At 43.2% G+C, this 7,500-nt stretch overlaps 1 protein-coding gene across 4 annotated transcripts in view; it reads left to right on the top strand.

Annotated features, from left to right (window-relative positions):
- The window catches only part of slc36a4 (solute carrier family 36 member 4), a 14,414-nt gene extending 12,727 nt beyond the window's left edge, over nt 1–1,687 (top strand). For 2 of the 4 annotated variants that reach the window (XM_076976761.1, XM_076976762.1), the window contains exon 12: nt 1–1,687. This exon is cut by the window's left edge and continues 385 nt beyond it. The gene's annotated coding sequence lies outside the window, so the exon portion shown is untranslated. The other 2 variants (XM_076976760.1, XM_076976763.1) reach the window with 1 other exon arrangement.
- The last annotated feature ends 5,813 nt before the right edge of the window (nt 1,688–7,500 follow it).

The raw sequence follows: 7,500 nt of genomic DNA, 5'->3' as shown, positions 1-7,500 counted from the left end.
CTATATGATGTGAGGTGGGATTAAATAATGTAAGATCAATACACACTTTAATATAATACACTACGTATTCATATTCGCACACACACAAACCCCTCATAATCCCCTGCAGAGCTAGTGAAATATTGGAACACTGTGGGGTTTCAGGAGAGACGTGCGGTTCTATATGGACTGGCATTTTTAAATCTTTTCCTATTTCATCCTGTAGGTACTGCCAAGTCCCAAAAGTGTGTGTGTGTGTGTGTGTGTGTGTGTGTGTGTGAGAGAGAGAGAGAGAGAGAGAGAGAAGAGAAAGACAGAGACTGTATATGGGTGACTTTATGTCTGCACCTTGCAGCAAATTGTATGCCACCTATTATTTGTATGGATGTGAGCGTGTGCCAATGAAAGACCTGTGTGGTGAAGATGACTGTCCTTATGAGACCTGAGGCGTTCTTGCAGGTCCAGACAGATCAGCGTCTAGTCGGTTCTCCCAGATGTGAGGACGTCGGTGTAAAATACAAATGTGACACTAAATGTGTTCTGAAAGTGCCTGCTAGTCATGCAGGGTAGCCTGTGTGTGCTGTAATTATTCTCTGATTCATCAGAGACTTTATTAATAAATTAATATCTGACCCTGAAACTTTATTCTACATATTTGATTTGTGAATTTGAAACATTTGTGCCAAATATTTTGGTAGACTTATTTATTAATAATGATGCACTTTTATACATATTAACCAAATAATTTCTGGTAAGCAGTGGTCTAGTGGTCAGAAGCTGATCAGTGATCAACTGTGTAGGTGGCTGACATTTTGTGTTTTGTAGGTGTAAAATTAAGTTTCTAGTATATGTAGGCACAAGGTAGATGCTTCTAAAAGTGTGAGTGTGAGACAGTCATTCTGGGCACAACCGAAAAGTCCACAGCTGGATTGTGTGCAAAACCAATAATTTAAAGCTCCTTAACTAGCCCGTTTGGTCCAGTGGTCAGAGAACCAGTACTGGCTGATGTCCTCACTGCCCTCACCCTGTGGAGATCTATTTCTCATCTTGTAACTTTGGACCTGGTTGAAGCAATTCAACCATGACTTATTTTATGGGAAGGATTGAAAACATGAATGCTTAAGATACACAATGTATTGCCTGTTTGGGCAGATCATGACCAGGATGTTGGCGTAAGTGCTGATTGGTCAGAACCAGAATGAGTTTTGTGTGGTTCCTCCCCGTTCTGCTTCATGTCCTCTCCTGACACAGCTCGTTGGACATGTGATCCACAGAGTGATCACATCCACATGTGATGTTTGTTTTTGTACCTGTCCAGAAATAACCTCATAAGATGAAAGTGTATTAAAATATAAACTCTAAGATGACCAATACTTACCTTTTCCAACTTCTTATAAAACAGAAGTTATGTTGGCTACTTCTATTTTAAATTAAATCATGGTGGCCATTCTGTATATCCCAAAACTGCAGCGGAGGACGTGGTGTATTCTTATTTATCTCATAAACACTGTAAAAATACTTGGAATGTGAGCTCTATGTGTTTTAGAAACATGTTTGTTTCGACTGATCTGTAATTTATTGTATCCCATTTTAAATTTCATGATTTGTGGTGCTGTTATTTCATTAATGTACTAAATGTCAAATTTGTTACATTTTTATATGTAAACCACTGACAATTACAAAAGTACAACAAAAAATATCATAAATAAATTAAATATTTCCATAAGTCTCCAAAATAAGAAATGATTGAAATGTGCAGAAGTCATTAAAGTTCTTAAGTCCAAGAGATTTAGTTAAAGAGAGTAATGATATTCTATTGGACAAATTTACTAAAGACCCCACAACCACAAAGGCACAGGGCCAAGGTAGTGAGTAGAATGAACTAAGAGCTAGGAACATGGTATTGGGGGAGAACTCCAGCAAGGATCTACACACACAAATTATACAGGAACTACAAGACCTACAAGGTGAGGGGGCCCATCAGGACAGGAGAACTCGGGACTACGGGACAGTAATTCAGCACAGCTGCGTTATCCTGTCCAAGGCATTGCGAGTCCTAACAATTTCAAATGCATTTCTGATCCAAAGCTACGATGTTTATTAGTAATTAGTGCAGTTTTGGCTGCTTGATCCTTGTGGTCTCCTCTGGGTCTGTTTTATCTTCTAAACACACACAGCAGCAGGTGATACAGTAGTCACAGCCCTGTGTTTAGAAGGAAGTGGTTGATGTATTGGTATTCTGAAAGGCAAAACTGTTTTTCCAACTGCACACCGAACACCCACAGCTCTCCCACACTTCAGGAAAATCCGACTTATCAGGTTTCCGTAGACGAGATTACACCCAACAGACTGATTTCCCTGTTGCAGTTCTTGCTCAGACTACAAAGGCCTCCCGTGGGTAAATCAACACTGGCATTGCAATCGAGTCTGCCGTTCCAGCTAATCTGTGTCCAGGAAAGTAAATCTGCGTTCCTGTTCGCTCCCCAGAGCGATAACTACACTACACAGCAGGGGTCTCCCCACTGAATGGAGTTGCATGTGGAATGACAGGAACAGAGAGAGAGAGAGAGAGAGAAAGCTAAAATGAGGTCGATCGACTGTTGATGAACGCGGTGCTAAAGGTGGCCCGGTGTGGGTGTACCTTCGTCACATCTCACAGTCTCCTGTAGCTCTAATCCTCCAGCATCACTGCGTAGTGCCATGCTGCTAAATAATCGTTATACTGCTAAAAATATATATAAGTCTGTCTGGATACACACAGCTGCCAAATGGTGAATCCGTGTGTGTTAATTTGCCTTTAATTCTTCTTGTCACGATGCGAGGGAATAGCATTTTTTGGCCTGTTATATTTTGTGTGGGGGCCCTTCAAGTGATTTGGACATTTTGCTCTGTTCTGGCTCCACACATGCTCGAACCGAGCCCCGAAGATCAGGGAACACCTGGTGCAGGTGTTGGCGGGGTCCTGTGAGCAGGTTGTACCACACGGGCTGCCGGCTGTCCCCAGGGCTGCGTTGAGAAACACACATGACCCGGTTCATGAGTAATTATCTTAATTACCTGATAAGCGGATTCAGGGCTACTCGCGCAGCTGCTGGGTGAGTACACGAAAAGCCCAAGGCTACTGTGGTAATATCTGATTAATACTGAGGCCTCTTGAAAAAGATAAAAATGGTAATGAACAGTCACAGTTTGTTAAGGGATGGGAACGCCCTTGAGAAAGCGTACTCTGGGACACCGTTCCGTTGCCTTAGAAACGTTTGGGAACAGCTATTATGGTTCAAAACAGTAGTCTGAATGTTATCTTGCCTAGAAGACCTTCACAGGTACTTGTTTGAACAGCTTCAGTGGGAACCACAGAACCACGTTTAATTCTCTGTCTCTCCCCCCTGTTGCTCTCTCTCTCTCTCTCTCTCTCTCTCTCTCTCTCTCTCTCTCTCTCTCTCTCTCTCTCTCCCCCCCAGGTTTAGCCTCATTATCTCAGCCATATTTGTATTCTCCTTGTGTCTGCGTGCTTGTTCCCTTCTAACCAGAACGCTTAGCGCCCGACTGCCGTCAAGCACAAGAGAGAGAGGGATACAGAGAGGGAGTGAAACAATTAAAGGGGGGGGGGGGGAATGAAGTAGTGATAGACAAAATAAGATCAGGCACTGAAAAATGGAGAGAGAGAGAAGGAGAGAGAGAGATAGAGGGAGGGAGGGGAAGATTTTGAAGGTGCCAGAGAGAAAAGGATCAGGGTTCTGGCACGCAAGGACCAAAATAACATTGCCAGAGCTATTTATAGCCCAGGCCCAAGAGACCAGGAAAGGGGCTCTATCAGCTTACCAAGGCTTGATTTTGAAGTGGTGCCCCCTCTGAAAATGTGCTCCCAGTTTAGGTGTAGATTTTAAAATCTCACCTGTGCAGCATTTCTTGACCAGTTTGTGTCACTGGCACTTATTTCGCTGGAAAAGCGTTTGACCGTGTCATATATTTGGAGAGGGCTGGTGCGAGTACTTATTAGAAGCTGTTGTTTTTTATGCTTTCTTTATCTTTCTGGTGTGGCTATTCATGTCTTTGTGTTCATCTCAACGTGAGCACACACTCGTGTTTTTATCGGTGTTCTGCTTTCTCCGACGATACGTTTGTGTGAGTGTGTGTGAGACAGAGAGGGAACATGTGCGTATTGAAGATAGAGAACGATGGATGTGTCTGGCAACACACATCAGTACTGCCTGACCAGCAGGAGGATAAACGCTTTAAAATTCCAGAGAACACCTCAGGTCTAGCTAAGCGATCACAGAGCCATTGTGTTGTGATTGGCAGATCCTCTAAGGATTCTCTTGGAAATATTTATTTGTATAAATACCTAATACATTATATCAGTGTTTAATTCAGTTCTGCCCTGTACATGTTCACATTTATGTATTTGTTTGTTTCTCTTATGTCATTTCTAATAAATAAACTGTTTTAGGTGTCACTAAACAAACACATGTGTCATGGCGTTCTTCTCCAGGACAGCAGGTGGAGAGGGTTTGTATGCAAATTTATAAAAGTGAAGTTTTTTTGTTTTGTTTTGATGATCAATATTCAGCTATAATATATAATTCAGTGTAGATACACCACAAACATAATAATAAATCATTAAAAAAGGCTCTCTCCCTCTCTCTCTCTCTCTCTCTCTCCATTTCTCTCTCTCTCTCTCTCCCTCCCTTTCTCTCTCTCTCCCTCCCTCTCTCTCTCTCTCTCTCTCTCTCTCTCTCTCTCTCTCACTGTGCTCTGTCTCTTCCCCTCTCTCTGTTTATTCTCTGTTCTCCCCACGTTGAATATCTTGTCCAAAACCTACCCTCCAATTAGTTTCAAATAATGAAAGACACCATTCATTATGAAACATTGTCAAGAAATATGATCTCATATTACAATTAATTTCCACATTTTGCATAGATACTTAGCCTACAATAATTCAAACTTCACAGCAGTGGCATTGGCAAAACTTTATATAGTGAAAGAGGCTTGAAACATGTAAAACAGCAAGTTCTTCTGAATTAAAACAGCCAAAAATTGCTTCTTTAAGTCTTTCGCTGTAAATGGATAAAACATCTGAGTGGCATAACCTAGTCCAAGCTTACGTATGAGAGGTTTGTGTGTTCTATATATTAAGACAGTGAATCAATTAATAATGGACAGAAATTGCATCAGAGATTCAATTCCATTCAATTCCATGCGTGTTCCATGCGTGTTCCTTGCTGTAACCAAACTGCGTACTGACGTACTGTGGCCAGCAGCACTTCTGAAGATGGATGTGTCAGGGAGGGAAACCGGACCTTGGCACAGCACTGGCTGGTGGGCCGTTAAGAGCCAACGCTGGCAGCACTTAGATGGGCGCTGCTGCCTCTCAGAGCTGCCAGGGCACCATCAGGGGGCCTGACGCTCCACGCTGTGGCTGGTACCGGGGTAGTAAGAACCACGGGGCCCACTCAGAACATGAACACACATTTGATCCAGCTGGATGCACACAGACACGTGCATGCACTGACTCATTCTCACACACACTAATACACACACACACACACACACACACACACACACACACACACACACACACACACACACACACACACTAATACACACACACACACACACACACACACACACACACACACACACACACACACACACACACACACACACACACACACTGTTGTTGCACATTGTCCCCTTCCTTTCCCTTTCAATCAGTTGTTGTTCTTTCTCTGTTCTCCGGAACATCTCTGTCCATGGTGCTGATTGATGCTCTCTCTCTCTGTGTCTCTCCTCTCCTCGTGCTGCGTTTGTTATATCCGGGGATGACAGGAAGGCGATGCTCCTTCTGTCCACGGCAGCACGCAACCCCGCTGGTGTGATGATGCACTCATGTTTATTTTATGTTTATTTCTACCCTGTTCACATTACAGTTCTGGGTTTTTCTCTGTGACAGCCATTCTCACAACTGCAGCTGTGCGTGAATAATAAACATTTTATTTAGTGTCCAATTCAGCTTGACCTTTGGAAGGATCACATATACCTTGTAGGATGGTTGTAAACATTCATGCACAGAACTGTGTGCTAATGCAAATTGTACAAATTGTGAAATCTTAAAGCATTTTCAAAGGATGAAATGTTAAAGATTTCTAATCTGTTGTGTCACAACTTATATGCTAATTATATGCTAATAACAGGTGATTTAAAGCAGGAGAGACATAAATGTGTTACCATTATTATTAGTTCAACGGTTTTCCTTAAGGACTTCGCATACATGTTAACTGTACAGGTATTTCACATCAGGACCAGACTCCCCCACGCCCTCCACAAAGCTCCTTGGAATTCACAGCATGGAAAACCTCACATGCACCACCCTGGCCATAAGACGCAGGCCCAGCTCCAGAAGGGAAGCATCCTCCCCCCCCCCCCCCCTACCATCATGTCCAACAGGGGGCACCACAGAGACCATCCTGACCAGCTGCATCACTCTTGGAGAGCCAAACACATTATCAGCACACCTCCACCCCCGTGGAGAACATCTCCCCCTCACATCCTCATCCTCATCCTCATTGGCATCCTCAAGGTGTCCAGCATTGTGGACAAGACCTCCCACTCCTCCCCGAGTCTGTTTTCTCGCCTGCCATCTGGCAGAGGGTTCTGCAGGATCTGCTCAAAGAGAGCAGAGCGGGTCAGCAGGTCCAACACTCTGCGATGGAACACTCTGCGATGCCATACTGTTTACAACACTGAGACACTGTTTACAACACTGAGACACTGACATTTTCACTGATGTTACTCACAGTGTATTGCATGTCACTTTTAAATGTCACTCTTTAATCTCACTCTTTAATCTCAATCCTAATTCCGTTGACGCGCTGGGACTACGCCGAACCACTCGTTTAATTTCAGTGTGTTCACTGGAACGTGTTGTCATGTTATTGCCAAAGGTCATGTAAATGTCATTAAGGGTCTGTATCTGTGTTTTAATTATTTGGTTTGGGAAACAGGAGACATGGTGTTATCTATTAAGAAACTCTGCTTCTCAGAATTGGAATTTTTCCAAGAACTCATGTATGTAATGAAATAATGAGTCTCTTCCTTTTCTCCATCACCATCTAGACTCGTGGACCATTGTGTTGGAATCTATGAAACTGCATATGAAATATATACTTATGAAATCTTATGTGTGTGTGTTTGTGCGTGTGTATGTGTGTGTGTACATGTGTGTGTATGTGTGTGTGTGTGTGTGTGTGTGTGTGTGTGTGTGTTTGTTGTGAAGATATGAGCCCGCAGAGGTGCCTGTGAACCCTCAGAAATGTGGTTGCATATGCAGATAAGGAGAACACAACTAGGTTTTAGAGTTGTGATAAACTGGGATGGTATGACGGCTATACGGCGGTCACGTCAGCTCTTTCTGTAAGTTTGTTGTCTGAAAGCAGCAGAGTGCTGACGCTGGCCCGGTTCTGTAAGCTCCCTTAACTTGGGCAGCCAGGCCATCCTTGCACATTATAGTTTCATAATTTA

Source organism: Brachyhypopomus gauderio, chromosome 16, assembly GCF_052324685.1.
Source record: "Brachyhypopomus gauderio isolate BG-103 chromosome 16, BGAUD_0.2, whole genome shotgun sequence".
NCBI lineage: Eukaryota > Metazoa > Chordata > Actinopteri > Gymnotiformes > Hypopomidae > Brachyhypopomus > Brachyhypopomus gauderio.
The sequence above is the reverse complement of the archived record's forward strand: the minus strand, read 5'-3'. Positions and strand labels throughout refer to the sequence as shown.